This window comes from Abramis brama, assembly GCF_963993115.1.
Source record: "Abramis brama genome assembly, chromosome: 4".
Lineage (NCBI taxonomy): Eukaryota > Metazoa > Chordata > Actinopteri > Cypriniformes > Leuciscidae > Abramis > Abramis brama.
In genome coordinates this window covers 5,702,614-5,723,085 of record NC_139966.1, presented here as the reverse complement: position 1 = coordinate 5,723,085, position 20,472 = coordinate 5,702,614, and positions in this window count along the sequence as shown.

Sequence of the window (20,472 nt, the reverse complement as noted above, 5' to 3'; positions counted from 1 at the left end):
CGACATCAGGCTGCGGCAGACGGAGGTTCTGAAGAAGGACTACAGGAGCCTGATCGAGACGGTACGCAGCACAGCGCCTGAAACAACGATCATCGTGTCTGGACCGCTTCCCACGTACCGACAAGGGCATGAAAGGTTCAGTATATTATTTGCTCTAAATTAATGGTTAATGTCATGGTGTAATGAACAGAGACTGCTCTTTGTAAATAATTGGAATCTGTTCTGGGAGCGACCTAGGCTCTTCCGTGCTGATGGCCTTCACCCCAGCAGAATCGGAGCGGCTCTTCTGTCGGACAACATCTCCAAGATGCTACACACCATATGACTAGTAAGTCAAAGTCCAAATCACACTCTTTGCTGTCCAAACTTAATTGATATAAGTACCAATGTAGAACATTATATTGAAACTGTGTCTATTCCTCGTTTAGTGAGGTCAAACATTAAATCTACTGTAGGATCTAGGAAAAATCTAATAGGCTGTATGCGCGGCGGTGAATGACGTACTTCCGGTGAAATATAAGGATGCTGGATTACTCCCGTTCCGGCGATTGTAGAGTGCTATGTACTATTTTGTTTCTAATAAAGTCTTCTCTTTAGCTATACTACGGTAATGTTAGTCACAAAAACAGACAAAACAGCCTCCACTCATATTGTTGATCCTTATTTGCTTTATTATATTAAATAAACAAATATATATATATATATATAAAATGACATCTAAACGTATGAAAGTATCTTTTCAAAGACGGGAGGACAGCACCTCTAGCCACCACTGCTGTGTGCCGCAGTGTACAGCATCTGCTAAATTTAACACTTTTCTAAGTTTCCACACGTTTCCTAAAGACAAGGAAATACAGAAGAGGTGGGTAGTTAATATAAGACAAGACCATTTTACAGTTACAAACCAAACAAGAGTGTGTAGCCGACATTTCCAAAGTACAGACCTGATCGAGCCGCAGACACCGGCCGGCCGCAGACGTCTGAAGAATGGAACTGTCCCGTTGCTGTTTCATTGGAACAACTCCAGTCTTCCAGCCCCACGGACCAGAGTTTGGGAAAGGGTAGAGCGACCAAACACAGACACACTGCATACCGAAGCCCCCTCTATGGACGTGGAATATTCGGACCACGACTACTGCTCCAGTGCTGAGCCTGAGCCCTGGATTTGTCCCTGGACCACAATGAAGATCAAATAGCGAGGCTACAAAAACGAATTGAGGAGATAACCATCAGCACCAAGTTCTGTTTGGAGCGGTTTGCTGCCTCCGATGATGACATTAGGTTTTACACAAGGTAAGCTGACTCAGAAGTTCCTTGAACATTCATTAACACATTAATTTTACCTCACCTGCAGCAGTGACCAACAGTAAGCAGTGCACATGTGCAAATTGCGCATGCCCATCCCTCTCGCCTACGGCAAGTCCAAAAGGACATAATATGTTACACATTGATAAGTGTATTATTCTGTAAACGCTGGCATTAGTCTTTTTATTCTATCTCCTAATATAATGTTGTATTAATGGGAATTACGACTAGGATGCTAATAAATCTGCAATTTAAAACTGTCTATGGGCACTTAACATACCATCAAATAAAATATGGGTTACACTTTATTTTATTGTGTCCCTGTTACAGTGTAATTTTGCATTTAAAGGATTAGTTCACTATAAAATTAAAATTCTGTCATCATATACTCACCCTCATGTTGTTTCAAACCTGTATGAATTTCTTCCTTCTGCTGAACACAAAGGAAGATATTTAGAAGAATGTCAATAACCAGAGAGTTTTTGGGTCCCATTGACTTCCATAGTATTTTTTTTCCTACTATGGAAGTCAATGGGACCCAAAAACTGCCTGGTTAATAAAATATTCAACCCATTGATGAGTTTTTTCTGTTCATGACATATCTCTACACCAGGGTTTCTCAAACTTGGTCCTGGAGGGCCACTGTCCTGCACAATTTAGCTCCAACCCTGATCAACCCTGATCAACCCTGATCAATCAGTCTGACCCTGACCTAATCAATGTCTTCAGGATCACTAGAAACTCACAGCTTGGTGTGTTTGATCAGGGTTGGAGCTAAACTGTGCAGGACAGTGGCCCTCCAGGACCGAGTTTGAGAAACCCTGCTCTACACTGTGCTTGGAGCTGTTGGCATTTGGATGGATGAGGAGACTCAAAGCTCACATGCCAGATGTTTTTCAGTCTTACTCAGATACACAAGAGAGGGTTTCCATGAGAGGGTTTCCGGTGCGCTGCTCAGCGGCAGCACTGCGTTTCAGTATACCATGTTTACGGTTTGTTTGTTTGTTTACGAGTGAGTAAGTCCGGTCGGTGATTAGTAGTGGAAAGATGAAGGTTGAGAATAACGTACTCCTGATCTGGATTTTGTGGATGATCGGCGGCTATGGACTATGTTTGACAATGCAATGCCCAACTCCACGTGGAATTTCAAACACATGCGGTGTCTCAAGGGTTGCACGCCCCTACACTCGGGAGATGTTGCTGGAGTTAAATTTCAAGACAACGCAAGAGTCGATAACAGGCCAGCTTAAGGATCTGTTTGAAAATGTTCCACGTGAGCTGGTGAGAACAAAACGAAAGAAACGAGGAAAAAGAGGAGGAATTCGGAGCCGACTGCGAAGGAGATTTAAACGACCACCGTTGCCGTCAATTGTCTTCAGTAATCTGCGTTCTCTGAATAACAAAATAGACATGATAAGATCACATACAAGGTACTGTAACGAATTTCGTGAAGCATCCCTGCTTTGTTTCACGGAAAGTTGGTTGAAGCCTACAATGCCTGACTCGATGTTTGAAATCCCTGATTTCACTTTAGTTCGAGCTGATAGAGATAAATCGTCAGGTAAAAATATAGGGGGAGGTATCTGTGTGTATATAAATGAGAAATGGTGTCGATACTATTCAGTAAAATATAAGATATGTGATCCAAATGTGGAAATTCTCGGCATGACTTTAAGACCTTTCTATCTGCCTAGAGAATTTGGTTGTATCTTGGTGTTCGTGGTATATGTACCGCCCAGCGGCAAACCATCTCAGGCAGCAAGCCTGATTGCAGACTATGTTCACGAACTACAACTCAGCTACTCAGATGCCCCTGTGATTGTACTGGGTGATTTAAACCAGTGCAAATTGGAGACTTTGTTGCCGGGATTCGAACAGTATGTAAAAACTCAAACAAGAAACAATAATATCCTCGATAAGTGCTTTGTGAATGTCAGGAATGCTTATGTGTCCAAAAGTATGCCACCAATTTTAAATTCTGACCACAATGTTGTGCTTATGATTCCCGTGTATAGGACTAAACTTAAAAAAAGTAAACCAGAAAAGAAAATGATCAGAATATGGTCAAATGAAAGTGTAAAACAACTGAAAGCCTGTTTTGAATGGACAAACTGGGAAATCTTTGATGAAGGCTCATTAGACGAAAGAACTACAGTGTTAAATGATTATATAAACTTCTGTGTGGAGCTGAACATACCTACTAAAGAGATTAAAGTTTATCCAAATAACAAACCATATGTGACTAAAGATATTAAAGAAATAATAAATGTGAGGAAAGTAGCTTTTAAAGATAAAAATAGTCTGGTACTTAAACAAACGGAAAGAGAGTTAAAAATTAAGTTAAAAGAAACAAAAGAAGTTCATAGGAAGTGTTTGGAGAAAGCATTTAAAATTAACAACTCTAAAAAGGTTTGGGATATTATGAAAACTATGTCTGGACTGTCGTCCTCAAATAAATCCATTGTAACTGATGATGAACTTAGATTTGGGAACGAACTAAACACCTTTTTTACACGGTTTGAACTAATAGGCAAACAAGATAAGAACAAAGAAACAACACATAGAGTTCTAGTACCATCAGATAGAATTGTTATTGAGGTTGAAGATGTTAGGAAAATGTTTCAATCTATTAATACAAAAAAGGCTGTGGGTCCAGATGGATGTAGTGCAGGCCTCTTAAAAAATTTCGCTCAGGAACTAGCACCTGTGTGGCAACCAGTATTTCAAGCTTCAGTAGACACACATGCTGTCCCTGTGATATGGAAAACTGCGGACATAAAACCACTACCGAAGATATCATGCCCAAAAAAATACAAAGACTTTAGACCAATAGCTCTCACTTCTGTGATTGTGAAATGTCTAGAGAGACTGTTACTTCAGTATTTGGTTGCAGCAGTTAAAGATAGATTAGATCCATGGCAGTTTGCCTATAAGAAAGGCTGTAGTACTGAAGATGCAGTTGCTGCTTTAGTGCATATTATCTCTAAAAATCTAGATAAACCAAGAACAATTGTGAGAACTCTGTTCTTGGACTTCTCTTCTGCATTTAACACCATACAGGTTGACAAACTGGTGTTAAAACTCATACAGCTGAGGGTGAACCCTTATCTGATTCAGTGGTATACATCATTTCTCACAGATAGAGTTCAGAGAGTCAGGGTGAATAAAACCGTGTCGTCTGAAATTATTACAAATGTCGGAGTACCGCAAGGTTCTGTTAGTTCCGCCATACTTTTTACATTATATACTGACGACTGTCGAACGGACATGTTAAATCAGTATATTTTGAAGTACTCTGATGATACTGTCCTAATATCTGTGCTGAATGACTTAGATAGTTCTGAGGTTCATCAACACGGTGTAAGTAAATTGATTGAGTGGTGTGAGAATAATGCTCTTATTATTAATACGAGTAAAACTGAGGAGATTGTATTTGGGTCAACGGCAGATATAGCGCCTGTCTTTATTCATAAGGAGGAAATTAGACTGGTCAAGACATATAAGTATTTGGGAGTGACCATAGATGATATGTTATCTTGGAAAGATCACATTGAGACCTTATGTAAAAAGACTAAGCAGAGAATCTATTTTCTTCGCCGTCTTAGGTCTTTTGGAGTAAGAAGGCAGATTCTTCTGCTGTTTTTTAGGTCTGTGATAATGAGTTTACTGCAATACTGCAACTCCAGTTGGTATAAAAGTCTGTCTGTCGTGTTAAAAACAAAGGTTTTTAATCAATTAAAAATCTGCTCAAAGATAGTAGGTCAGCCGCTTGAGAAGCTTTATGACTCAGCTTATCACAATAATATTCTCAGGTTGGCTGACAATATAGCTTCTAATCCCATGCATATTTTGCACAAAGAGTTTGAACTACTACCGTCAAAGCGGAGGTATAGAGTTCCCAAATTTAATAAGGTGAAGCTGAAACACTCTTTTGTGCATCAGGCAATCCTAGCGCTGAACAAACAAACCTAATCAGAGATCAAGAGTATTGGGATGGTGGGGTTGATGGATAAGTGTTGTATTGAATGTATAATCGTGTGGTTTGAGCGAATGTCAATGTTGAATGTATGTTAAATGTTGTGGTAAACATGGATACTGTCATGTAAGAAAAATTTCAGACTTCAGTCTGACAATAAAGTATAAAGTAAGTAAGTAAGTACTAGAGCCCTTGTTGAGGGATCTTGCCATTTTGGAAAGTCAAGGTATTTGTATTGCTCAGCTTGGAGATTTTGTTAAAGGCACAATGCAGTGTGTTTTAGCAGACAATTTGGGGGCCCATGGAATTGCTGGATTTATTGCAAATTTTGCAGGTGAATACATTTGCCGCTTTTGTGTGGCAACAAAGTCAGAAATTCAGGAGAGTGAAGTGAGTTCAGGGACATTTACTCTCCGAAGCAAAGAGATGCATGAAATGCATGTTAGATCAGCACAGGACAATGCACAACCTTTTTACGGTGCTAAAAGGAAGTGTGTTTTCTCTTCATATCTTTCTCATTTCAATGTCTGCACAGGCTACCCTCCAGATGTTGCACATGACATCTTTGAAGGCATATTACCAGTTCAGTTGGCACATTGCCTCAACTTGTTCATTTCAAAAAAGTATTTCACACTTGACAAACTCAATGAGTCCATTCAGAAATTTCCTTACAAGTGGACAGACAAAAGTAATCGTCCTCATGCTATTCCCAGGACATTCATGCTGAAGAAAAGTATTGTAGGAAATTTTTTAAGCAGGTGGTCCATTACACACTAGTGATGTATGTCTCGAGACCGGTCTTGGTCTAGAGACCACTTTTACGTGGTCTCGGTCTTGTCACGGCCTTGACGGTCTTTGGTCTTGGTCTTGTCTTGGTCTCGGACCTCTCGGTCTTGTCTAGGCCTCGCTGTCTCAGACCGACATAGTGGTCGGGGGATTTAGCAATACAATACTACAATATCCACAACGACACAACGTTCGATAATGCAACATTATTATCCTCATCAGGTCCGTAGCCAGACTATTGAAAGGGGGGGTTCTTTTTTTTTAAAAGTGTACCATTTTGCAGTTTTTCTCCTCCTTTTGTATTTAGGGCCGGATTAGCAATTTCCTGCGGCCTGTGCATCAAGACAAGAGTAAGGCCCCGGCGTAGTTAGGGGGGTTCGGGGGCATGCTCCCCCGAGAAAATTTGGATTTCTCTGATCTACATATGTGCAATTTAGGACTTTTGAAGGCCAAAAAATTATAAGAAATAGGCTAGATTTAAAACCTTGAAAGTAGGCTCAACTGATATGTTTTATGAATCATTTTCTTAGACAGGTTAATTTACTCAATGCTAAAGCTGTAGCCTAATTCGAGATATTTACATTAGGAACCTTCTTGAAGCTTTGGAATTTGAAAACGTCTGTTTTTAAATGTTAAAAGTAATTTTAAATCATACAAATTATAGACTACGTTTAACGCAGTTGGTGGAATTGGCAGACGTTCCCTTAAGCATTGCTGTGGAAACGCGTCAAAGCATTCTCAGGTATAATTATGCAGCATTAATGCACGAATGATTTTGAATGAATATTTTCATCATGTCGATATACAATAGTCACATAATATTAAAACTAATCTTGCTATTGATTGTTAGACCCGACCCTACAGAACAAATGTCCGGCTAATATCGAACCTAAAATGAATGTACCGCGCTCAACCAGCGGGAGTGCATTTCACGATTTAGTAATCGCTGGCATCAGTCCGAGGGAGGAAAGTCTGCGTGAACCCGCGTAGATGCACTTTATGCAGTGAAGACTGTAAAGTGTTTGATAACTTTATTAAATTTCTGTATATTTCCTCCTACCTGTCAGTGCCCCTTAGATGTCATTTGCCCCTGGGAAAGTGACCAGTTGCCCTAATGGTTAATCCGGCCCTCACCTGCCATGTCTATCGGCTCGCTTTCGGGTTCTACTTTCCGCGACTGCTCAACTGGGTTATAGGTTGCCAGGTTGAGGTGACAAACGGGTTGAAATTGTATATGGTGTGTGGATTGTGTGAATATAATGCATTTAATACAAGATCTGGCAACTGGTCAACATTAGACAAACATATTGGTCCGATTATTCATTAAAGGAGTTTGGACCATGCAAATTACGGGAGTTTCCCGGGAGAAATAACAAACCGGGAGGGGTTCGGGAGATAGTGTTAAAAAACGGGAGAAAAACGGGAGGGTTGACAGGTATGCACACACACACAAGTCCAGCTACAATAATCATATTAATTTGAAACAGCAACCCAGAATATTTGTCACAAGCATTGATTAAAACAATGATGACAATCACATAAAAAAAAAATAAAAAAAAACGACTTACATTCTGGACCTTTGGCAGTGAGGGGGGGTTCGTTCGAACCACCCGAACCCCCCCTGCCTACGGGCTTGCTGATTTTCGGAAGATCCTGGGGCCGGTTTCACAAAGATAGACTTTGACTATGGCTTAGATATAGTAGATAGTCAGACTTCAGATAGACATCTAAATCAGACCGTTGCACAAAGCACTTAAGACTCTGACTATCTTAAGTAGGACTACACTGCAATGCATCTTAAAATAAGACACTTTTCAAAACAAAAAACAAGGCGGATCGAGTAAGCGCTGTAGGATATTTGTAATTTGTAGTGATTACAATTTAGCTCAAAGGAATTAATTAATTAATTTATAGGGAATTCAAAAAAGTCACTTATTACAACCGAGCAAATGACTCGTTCGCGGTTCATTTGAACTGGCTGTAACTATCAACTCTGCAACGGATATAAATATCCGAACTATAGTGAAACACTATATAGTTAGCAAGGTAACTTAGATCAGAAGTTTAAGACATTAAATTTGTAAGCACAATAACACAAGTAATATTTCTCTTTAAAATACAAACAAGACTTTATTGATTATTCTAACATAAACTAATATCTAACACAAACACACACATATACATTCATACGCGTTGCAGAAAGAAAAGAGTAAGGAAAGATTAAGTTTTAAGAGTGAGTTTAAGAGTGAGATGATGTAATCCCAAGTTTCTATGCACTTATAAGACACAACCTGAATGAACCATCAATCATTAGTTTAACCCTTTTATCGTTTCCTAGGTTATTAAATCTGTATCAAATACACCAGTTCAGCTTAAGAGTCTGGAGGCAGTACTTGCTTGTCTTTGCTTTTGGGGATTCCCTTTTGTTGCGTGAAAGGGGTTTCCCGGTCCGTTCTTGGCTGGTCTCCTCGTGCCTGATGTCTGGGTCACGTGGTCAGTCATGTGGCGTGCTGGCGGAATGAAAGTCTTTGTTTGAAGCTGGCTTTGCAGAAGAAACGTGGCTCGAAATCTTGTTGCAAAACTTAACTTAGAACCGAGACTCACAACGGAAAAGAAAGGAAACTAAGAAAAGAAAGGAAATTGAGAGGAGTAGATGGCTTGAATGAAGCTGTTTAACCCATGTTCTTCAGATCTTGATTTGGGTTAGGCCTATTTCGTCTGCGCGTTTACATGGTTCCTAGTCTGAGAGAGCGAGAGCAGAGAGAGAGCTTTGTTTCTGTCTAAGATTTTTAAACTCAAAGTTTGTCCCCCCTCCTGAAGAGATCGGACCAATTAGACACTGGCTTTGTTTGCAAAGTCATAAATCATGCGTTATCTGGGATCTCCTTACTAGCAGAGAGAACAGAGGCTACAGTTTAGATATTATTACTATTATAAGAATACGAACATTTTACACAGATTTCAATCAAGCCATCTTTTGAATCATGAGCATACGATCATATTGATATGAAACACAACACACTTTCATTCAAACATCTAACAGTTATAACAATTAAATGAATTATATGGGATTAAAGCATATTAAATGGACACATGTATTGTGGAAACACCTAGAATGATGTATGATGTTTTAAGTCCATTGAAAATTGTTCTTGAATGAGTTTTACGTATACTGTAGGAAGAATCTCAGTTTTCTGGTTTAGAGAGAGAAAGAACTCTGTTTGTTCGTTCAGAGGTCCTTAAGGAGGAGGGGGTCTGGAATGTTGTGGGCTCGAGCAGCTTCTGCTGTTATCTTGATCGGGCTGAATTGTGCTATCTCTGAGCCAATCATTCTTTTCCAAGCTATCTCACATTGACCAGTTCTTCCTTTAGTTGGGCTCATCTTCTTTGAAGCTTGCATGGCCATAAAGTTCTTAGCTGGGGGTTTTCGTTGGTCAGCGGAGACTGGCTGGCTGGAGCCTTCTTTTATGGCTCTGGGGTTGGTGATTTGGTGTCTGGAATGTTTAGTTCTGTGAGAAATTATGTTTGAACAATTCACCTGGAAGATTCATTTGTGTTTGTTTCACACTCAATCCTACAGCGCATTCAACCCATAGACAGTATATGATTCAACCGCTCAGTGCAGTTTACCCCAGCGGAAAATATGTGTTTGTTGGAGGAGTATAAATGACGGAGTATGTTTGTATGTTTCCACTGTTCGATCGCGCCCATGCCATCTCTCTCTCTGACATACACACACACATTCCAGCATTGCAATCTTGACATCGCAGCCTGTTATTATGCAGCGTTCACAACAAACGCGAATAGAGCGTCAAATTCACGTCTATCGCGTCTAGTTCGACGCTTGAACATTTTGAATCCATTCGCGCGTATAAAGCGAGCGTTTGAAGCGAAATAGACGGTTGAACAGTCACGGTGTATTGCATTTCACGCATCGCCCGTGACGCTTGCGTATGAAAGGGAGCGCGTCGATCGTTGCTCGCGTTGACTATGTAACGGCCCTAACAGTTACAAGGACATTTTACTTGGGAATGTAACGTTAGTAACAAGAAGAAATGTTTAAATTATGAGCCATTTTCCCTTTTCTTTTGGCAGTTTGTAATGTAACTGATTGTTACTTCTGGTTGCCAAGGTAACATAGAGTCTTAGACCTAAGTTAGCCTGGGGGTGAGGTGAGGTAATTTTTTTGGTCTAAATTAAGTCAGTCTTTATTTTTGTGAAACAGTCTAACTTGCATTAGACTGTCTATGAGCAAATTTTAGACTTGTCTAACACTATAGACCGGTCTAAAATAGCTTTGTGAAACCGGCCCCTGAAGACAGCGAGTGTAGTAGGTAGTCGCGGTAGCCATTGCCATAACCGGAAACGAGTGATATGTAATACGTAGAACGCGGAAGTAGTTGTGCAAGTAGCGCATATGGCTAATAAATAATCTACACATGACATTTGTCAGGCCTGGGGTCAGAGGTCAGATCTCTTAAAGTTTTCGGTACCTTTCAAAATAAAATAAAAAGGTGTCCCTTTTACAATTTTACATTTTGAAAACAGTCTAACAATGTTTCCCCTGGGCAAAATAAACTAAACTACGTAAAACATCTCTGTAGGAGCCATACATTGGGTTTGATTAGTCTTTTGTAATATTTCTTCTTTTCTTTCTATACTGTTGTGCATGTGCATGTGCGGTGTGACGTCATTGGTAACTATGGCACCGTGAGGGGGTGTGGTGTATATTAGCGTGCGTGTTCACCTGTGGGACATGGCGGGTTGTTTGGGGCATGGCTGCAGGGTGAGCATGGGGAAAAACTTTCTTTTGACCGTCGTCACTGTCAATGACGTTACTACCATCATTACCTGTTATGCGCTGTTGGATGTACCTTCAATTGACTGATGAAATGCTTCTACCAAAGTAAGTGATTGGTGTTCGTTCTTTCTGCTGGTGAAACGGAGTAATAAAGATAACATCAGATGTAATGCTTCAGTGTGATGCGTCTTTAGTACAAACCCCGTGTCTTAGCCTGCTGCGGCTGTTGGATTGTTTTTTTTTATTAAAAGCCGCTACAATCTCTCATTACAAGTGATTTTTTTTTTAACCCTCACAAACTACATTTCCCATAACTTCTGCAAGCAACTCCCTCATGTTCTCAGTAGTGAGTTCATCTTTGTTGGATGCAGACATCATTGGGATTTTGCACTTCAAACTTTTCTACAAAAATGCCTGCTGTTTACAATTGCCCGCTGTGTACACGAATGTACTCTCGGTTGAGCCAGCATCATCAAGTGTACCACAAGGTCGAGAACAAAGACGAGCGAAAGCTTTTGCTTGCTTTGGAGTCCGGACGTGTCAATGTGAGGTCTTGCGTATGCCCCGTGGCTGGCTGTGGAATCTCAACAACAAGAATTGACCGGCACCTGAAGTCACACGCAGAGCTGTCGACAGCCGCAAAAGAAAACGCACTCAAACTATGCAAAAGAAAGAAAGTGTTGGCACAAATTGCAGCACTTAGGGCCACTGAACCAGAGGTGCCACTTATCAGCACCCTGGACTTGCTGCCTGACATCGAGGATGCCGATGTGCCCTTTGATGTGGAGGAGGACGAGGAATGCAGCAACCCTGGCTGCAAAGAGAAGGTAGAGAGGTTGTGGACAGAAAACAGCCGGTTGAACGTGAAGGTGGACATGCTGACCACCGCCCTGCGTGATGTGACTCGCCGGTACCGCAGGCTGCAGAAGAAGTCAGCATCTATGGCTTCTGGAAGCTTAAGCAAGGTGAAGAGAAAACTGTTCTCTTCCCTCGGATCTGGGGATGACCCTCTTGCAATCACTGAGGCTTCCACCCTTCCGCCAGCCTCCAGTGATTTGGAGCCCTCCACCAGCCAGCAGCCAGGCGTCTTTCAGGAGCTTGAGGTTGATCAAAGGTTGACACTGAGTGAGTACACTTGCATTGCTTTAACTTGATGTTTTCTGAAATGTCATTGTCAGCACTGCAAAAAAAAAATGCTTTTCTTACTTAGTATTTTTGTGTTGTTTCCAGTCCAAATATCTAAAAATTCATAAAATCAAGAAACATTTACTAGAGAAGTAAAATGACATAAGACATTCTATTTTATTTTCAAAAAAGACAGAAAGTAATTTAAGTAATTTTTGCTTAAAACAAGCAAAATTATCATTATGGGGTAAGAAAAATAATCTTGATTTCCATTTGAATTGAGTTTTTTTTTTTTTCTTACCCCATTGGCAGATAATTTTGCTTGTTTTAAGCAAAAATTACTTAAATTACTTTCTTTTTATCTTGAAACAAAATAGAATTTTAAAAAATGTCATTTTACTTCTCTAGTAAACGCTTCTTGATTTAAGAATTTTTTGATATTTGGACTGGAAACAAAACAAAAATACTAGGTAAGAAAAGCATTTTTTTTTGTAGTGTATCACTATATGTCTGAATATTAATATGTATTTAAACCGTTTATTATCCCTTTACTTACACTTTCTAAGGGATCTCATGAACCACTGACAACTCCTAAATAACCCGTTCGTAAATAATGTAGTATTTCATTTATAAATGATAAATTAATCATTAATAAAGTATGAAAATACAATTATTAAAGACACATTATAGATATGCTTATAAATCAAGAAAAAAGTATTTATAGCTGTATTTATAAACTGCTTATTAATGCTTTATAAATGGCAAATTAACTGTTTACTAATGATTAACTAATTAGTAGCGTTTAGTTATTATAAACTGTTACCAACAAAAATACAAATTAAGAAAGCATTTTTTGTAGTGAGTGTGTTGACTGACAATTGTCTCTGTCCTCATTATTCTTTGTGCACAGAAACCATCATGGAGGAGTTCAGGGTCAACCAGCTCGGACCAGACCCGTCATCAAAACACAAGGATAATGTGAACGCAAAAATGTACCGCATAAAAAAGTTCCTGCAGTACATGGCCGAGGGGAAGTCAAGGCTGAGCACTCTTTGCTTTTTAAACGAGACTAGCCGGATTCACGCGTAAGTCATTTTCTTATTATGTGTCTCTTGTAATGATGTTTTTAGAAAAAATATAATAATGAAAATGAGTGTTTATAGAGGGCATATTCAAGCCTCTCTGAATGTCGTCCAACCTGTTGAAAGGGATGTGTGTTGTTTGTTTGTGTGCAGGTGGGTCAGCAGTATGGAGCTATTCTTGTGCCAATAAAAATGAACGTAGCTTTTCAAGAAACTAATGAAAATATAAATTGAAACTAAATAAATTATCTCTAAAACTGAAAAAGAATAAATCGCAGGCAAATTTTTTGACTTCGTTTTTAATACACTGCATGTTTTGCTAACTGTTTCTCATATTTCAATCGTCATCTGAACTTACAAATGCGCTTCCAGAGTTTTCATTTACGCTTCTGAAGTTTTCGTTTACGCTCCCAGAGTTTTCGTTCGCCGTTCTGACACATTTCTCTCGTGGGGGCGGGGCTAGTAGCAGTGTGTTCTCATTGGTTACTGAGCTTTTGATTGATCGCTTCGTGACCTGGAAGTGAAGACGTCAGTGTTTATGTGTGGATGTGAGCGTCTGTAATCGCAGCTTTCTATTTCATTTTAGTGATATTAAGTTATGTTTGTTTTTTAATTTTATCTGTATTTACCTGCTGCTACTACTTAGTTGGCAGAAGCTTTTTAGGAGCACAAGAGATCTATTCAGTCTATTCAGGTGTAATTGCACATTAAAGTACTGTATATAATACTTAAAATATTGTAGTGTCCAATGTTTTCGGAGAATATTTGTTTATTCCTGATTATTTTGCATGTTAGGCTCTGATTAGGTTCAGCTGTTACAATTTAAAGAGAATACTAGCAAACGTGTGTGATATATTCAGCCGTCAAGAAAGTCAAACTTTAACCAAGTAATCAAGGTTGGCAGCCATGGCCATCACACTACTCATCGTTAGCATGATATAGCCTACGTTTACACCATCAAAATTAATGATCACTTAAATAAGAGGAATTTAAACAAAATGAAAATTACAGTCGTGGCCTGCTGTCAGATACAGACCTCAAAGGGCATTTCATTACATGTCACACAAAGAATGTTCTTGTTGCCATTTTTTTTTAATTGATAATTGTATTTAGTTATTTCATTTAATTAACACTATCTGCTAACATTTAAAATTGTAAATATATTTTAACAATCATCAACCGTTTCAATCGTGACTTATACAACCAGTTAAATTAATGTAATTGAAAATATGAATTCAAATAAATTTACATTCTTTATTGTCACTAAAGCATATATACACAAGTATCAGAGTGAAGGTCTTGGATGCAATTATGTTGTGACAGGAAAGACCAGAATCCACAAAACATTAACTGCATAATAACATGTAATGCACAGTATTCTCATGATATACATTACTATACAAAATGCACAATTACAAATACATTTAAGATTGTATTTAAATCTTTAAATCTATGCATTACAACCCCCCCAATATTTATACCATGATCACATGAAAAATATGCAGACCCAAACTTCAACCCCGCCAATGTTCAAACCAAATCTACACCCTTGCAAGCAGTGCAAGGATAGTCCACCCAAAACATGAGCATTCTCTCATCATTTACTCTCCTTCATGCCATCCCAGATGTATATGACTTTCTTCTTGACATAAACATAGACAAAGATATTTAAGGAAATAATCCATCTCTGTGAGTCCATAATACAAGTGGATTGTAACCCATGTACGTAAGATTTTTAATAGTTAAAACAGTTTACATTATTAGTATTTCTTTTATCTAGCCTATTGTTTTACTTCAGAAGGCATTGACTCATCCACTGAGGTCGCATGGATTACCGTCACGCTCACTGTGTGTGGTTTTTAAAGCGTCTTTAGGACTCGCAGAGATGGATTACTTTCCTTACAATCTTAATTCGTGTTTATCTGTAGAAAGAAAGTAAAATGCATCTGGGACAGCATGAGGGTGAGCAAAATAAGAGAGAATTGTATTTTTTGGTGAACTATCCCCTCAACATTTATATGCTATTGGTATGCTAATCCAAGATCAGCATAGATTAATAAGAATAAAGTGAAACCTCTTGTGTACTTGTGAACTGTGTTTGTTTTAATCTAGAGGAAATTGAAATATTTGCTAGTTTATATTAAAATAAATCAGGTGTCTGAAGATCAAGATCCCAGTCATTCAAAGGTGATGTGTCTGAACAGAGTAAGATTATTGTCTGATAGGGACAGTGGATCTCTGGTATTATCACTCCATCCTCTGTGTCAGCATCAGAATTTTGTTTATGGAAATGTTGCTCCACTCCCTGGAAAATGAGAGAGGAAATGTATTATAATCTAACAATACAAACTGCTTTGAACTCCCCATACAGTAACACGTTCCAGACTTAAAATATTTATTATATTTATATTTAAGGGATTTTACAGTACTAAATATTTACCTCGGAGTCAAGCAGCATTTATCATCTGTAATACTGTTGTGTAACCAGTAGATGGCTGTATTGCCCTATATATAAACATATGGATGTGTATTCCCTAGTTGCTGGATGTTTTCAGTCATAATTACTTGCATGTATTAAGTTTTTAATTTGGACATATATTTATTATTAAAGACTATTAAAGATTTAACATTTGTCAAAGAAATGTTCATTTGAAGTGCACTTTTTTCATTATTATTAGTCAAATATGGACACGGAAAAAGCAATTTGTTACTCATACTAGATACATATAATAGCTTTATCAGTCATCTTTATCACACAAAAGTAATCAGAATAAATATTGCAACCAGGGCGATACTTCAAAATAATTGAGTGTTTACATATTACGAACAGAGATGTGGTCTGTGGTCAAGTCGTGTCTCTCCTCTTTCAAAAACTTTGCATCGCAAATTAATCAGCAATTGAGAAATTCAGGTTTAAATAGCTTTATTGGCATGGTAAAAAAGGCTTTACATTGCCAAAGTTGAATCAGGCAGTGATTGACAGCGCTCTCGTCCTATGGCATCAGTCATTGACTGATACAGTACAGATAGGCTACTGTACAGTACTCTAGCTCAATGTTGTTTGGGGTGGCTGTGGGGAAATATGATCTAATCGAAGCAAATATGATCTAATCGAAGACTGTAACCGAATGTAGATAAACAAGTCATGTAATGATTGGGCTAACAGTTAAATCAAGACAACACAGCTCAGCTGTATAATGTCATGGGCTCTCACTGAGCTCTAAAATGCCTCTCCACCTGAAAAAAGCCAGTACTGTATTATAAATAGTATTAGTATAGTATTAAAAACAAAACAAAAATCAGACTTACCACGAGTAGGCTCCAGTATCCTCCTGATATAGCGACGATGACTAATAAAAAATAAAAATTCGTCTGTACTATTCCTTCTATAAGAGATCATCTCAACAATATAGTGTAGCAGCAAATAAATACAGATATAAACTTAACATCACTAAAATGAAATAGAAAGCTGCGATTACAGACGCTCACATCCACACATAAACACTGACGTCTTCACTTCCAGGTCACGAAGCGATCAATCAAAAGCTCAGTAACCAATGAGAACACACTGCTACTAGCCCCGCCCCCACGAGAGAAATGTGTCAGAACGGCGAACGAAAACTCTGGGAGCGTAAACGAAAACTTCAGAAGCGTAAATGAAAACTCTGGAAGCGCATTTGTAAGTTCAGATGACGATTGAAATATGAGAAACAGTTAGCAAAACATGCAGTGTATTAAAAACGAAGTCAAAAAATTTGCCTGCGATTTATTCTTTTTCAGTTTTAGAGATAATTTATTTAGTTTCAATTTATATTTTCATTAGTTTCTTGAAAAGCTACGTTCATTTTTATTGGCACAAGAATAGCTCCATACAGCAGGTGGAGACAACCATCGAGTACTATGTGCAGAACGTGTCTCAGTTCATAAATTTCATCAGTGAAACTCCTCCACCTTCCTGCCGTCTTTCAAAGACGGTCCTTATTGGTCTGCGCAGGGAGATGCAGAGTAGTGCTGGGCGGTTTACCGGTTCAAACCGAATACCGGTGTTTATTTTTGTTACGTTATGAATTTTTAATAAACCGCAATACCGGTGTATGTCGCTTTAATCAGAACGCGGCGTTGCGCGACACTGTCTCGCACCTCATTTACAACACAGAACACACGTCTGCGGCGCATTACGGCTGCGACAAGGTTTTATTCCGTCCTCCACACGCGTGCGTCAAAATAGACTAGGCGCCTATATTTAGCGAAGCGGCGCGGAGAGCTGCTTTTGGGAAGCTTCGATCTGAAACACAAGCATTGACTATAATGGGCGCGATCAGCTCCGGTAGCCGTGTCGCAGCCGTGTGGGGGTGAGAGTTTTTTTTTTTTCTCGCGGCACGCATGTTTTTATACTGTATGAACGTATCTGAAGTGAACTGACGGTCTTTAGAAAAGTTTCTTTGTTATTACGATTGAATCTTTCTTTATCTTTCCTGATAAAGCAGCGTTGCTGCTTTGTGTACAGCCATTACCGGGGAAACCATTATTTCTGCCGCTCCTAAAGCGCGTCCTGCTGGCACCTCTTTGTAAACAGCCTTGCAAACCTGTATTATTAATATTAGTGTGGATTTTTTCATTCACTCATGACAATAAAATAGGGCATTATAAGTTAATCTACTGCAGTATTTCCTCTCTCACTCAGTAGAAAATGTGGTTAACACCCATCATGCTTGAAAAAAAAAAAAAAAAAACGTCATTTACCGTGAAACCGGTTTAATTTAGAAAAAAAGTGATGTGATGTGGATTTTTGGTCAAACCGCCCAGCACTAATGCAGAGTGTCAAAAAATCGCTAAAGAGAAAGGTTGCCATGCACCGGACGTCTGTAAAAACCGGAAAAGAGCAAAGGGTGGTCAGCAAGGTGACAATTCTGCAGTGCCAGAGCCAGGCCAAGCAGGCCATCCCCAAAATTCTGTGTAAGTCCCCCCTCCATTTAACTCATTGTACTGACATATTGTAAAATGCATAAGAAATGTTCAACATGAACCCTGAGATTGTGCTCTGTGTTGTTTATAGCCCAGCTCGAAAGTGACGTGGCCACCACATCCTTGCAGTGGGAGTTTTATGGTCACCTTTCTGCTTATTTGGCAGCCCTTTATGGTCACCGAGGGGGGGTATATCAAAACATGATGATCAGCGAGGTAGAGGAGGCCCAAGAATGCCCATCCGAAAATGTGTTCCTGATCAACGTGAGTGTATTGCTTCCTTTTTATGCATCAGGTGACCTTAATTTGTTTGATCTCTGTTCTGATTTGCTCTTTTTTTTTGTGTGTGTTTTTCTTTTTTTGTGTGTGTGTGTGTCAACAGATACAGTTACACAAGACAAACCAGGCATTTGGCCCGGCACAGATTGCTGTTACAAAAGAGGAGTATGACTGGATGCTGCGTTTCTTGAAAATTCGAAGAAGACTTCCGGGTGGCAGTTCTGCCAAATATTTTTTCTTTACATCAACTCCCAACGTCTGCAAGAAACTGGTAACCTATTTTCGGGATGCGTGGAAGTCAATGGGCCTCCCCGGCAACCCAAATTTCACAGATTTGAGAACCTCTATCGCCAGCCATGTAAGTGTTTTCTCTCGTGAGGGGGCATATTTCAGAGACATTCAGTTAGGTGTTGTCTCCTCAAACTGCTTTTGTTTTCTCCTTCTTTCTCTCTATTTCTAGGCCAAATTCACTCATTCTGAGGGCGACCGACTTAAGGTATCTAAATTTATGTGCCACGATGTCCAGACGGCGGACAAGTTCTATGTAACGAACTTGTCCGCCAAGCAGGCTCTGGAGCACCGTAAGCTATTTGAGGCTGCGCTGTTAGGTGAGGACAACACTGTGGTTGGGGTTAAGCGGAGGCGCCGTGGCCCTGAGGAGGAAACACATCGTAAGAGGGCAAAGACAACAGGGTCCTCTGAGGAAACATCTAGCGACACCACAGCTGACACGAGTCCCGAGACCAGCCAGGTAAATTGATATCCTGTAAACGTACTGAGTCTATAATGCCGTATTTATTGGCACAATGATGATCAATCCTTCACCATGTATTTTCTTTGGAAGGGTGAAGAAGAGGTGCCCGGAAGCACACAAGGCCAGAAGAAAACTTCACCAGTCGTCCTCTTGGAAAAAAAACAGTTGTTGTAGTTACTCCTATAAAATCATCAAAAAAAGAGAGGATACTTCGCCCGCGCCACATTTCCCAGATAAAAGTTTCACACTTAAAGAAAATGAACAAACAAAAGACAGCCAATGCCAGGGTTAAGCGGGCAATTCGGAAATGCAGGGGGAAAATGTAGGCGTTTTTAATCCCCCTGTCCCTCCCCCAGATTGACCGTTGTGTCGTTTCATTTTTTTCTTAAATATTTGTTGGTCTTTTTTTGGTTATATACTTTAATAATAATAATAAAAGTAAAATTAATAATAAAAGTAATTAGTGTGTGTGTGCGTGCGTGTGTGATTTGGCTTTGTAATAAAACTTGTTTGCTGTGTTGAAATTTTGTCTGTCATTTTTATCCTTTTATTATTGTTGGTTAAATGCATCATAGTCACTTATATAGGTCTTTGACAAAATTCCCAGGTAACTTCTGTGGTGAGGTAACACTTTATAATAACTGTACATTATTCATCATTAATTAGGCATTAGTAAACAGTTAAATAATCATTCATAAACCATTAATATACATTAATGGGTATATCACTATTGTATTGTAAAGTATATACACTGCAAAAAATGCTTTTCTTACTCAGTATTTTTGTCTTGTTTCCAGTACTAATATCTAAAAATTCTTAAAAGGGACACTTCACCCATTTGCATTAAGCTTTGTATTGTTAGAAACCCAGTCATATATTATAATAAACGTGGATTTTTCATTAATTTTTCCCTGAGATGGGAGAAATAAGGATTTAAGTGTTTTACTTCCTGCTTATTATGACGTAAAAATCATCATTTTGCGTCATAATAAGCAGGAAGTCACATTTCATTGAAAAGTGTAGAGACTACAAACACTAGCTCCTCATTATTCCAGGGGGCGGGACCCGCTCACGCTACAGGCCTATTACAGATCAGTGGGTGGGACTTCACTTTCTGAAACTAAAACCAATATCCTCCATCTTGTTTGGAAGCTAAGCTAACAGGCGCTGTGGAGACAGATGTGAAGTTATGACAATAGCGGAGGGGTAACGTTACTCAATATGATGTAGAAGAAGAGGATTTCGGAAGTCTGATGCTCGAATCAGGTGTCTGTGTCCATCGTTACGAGCCGCATTATAGTGAAGAGCAGCCGAGGCAGAAGACCTGCCTGTCGCGGACGAGAAGCCCAGACTGGCTCGAGCTGGGGGCGGACTGGTGGCGCCGGTGATCTCACTATGT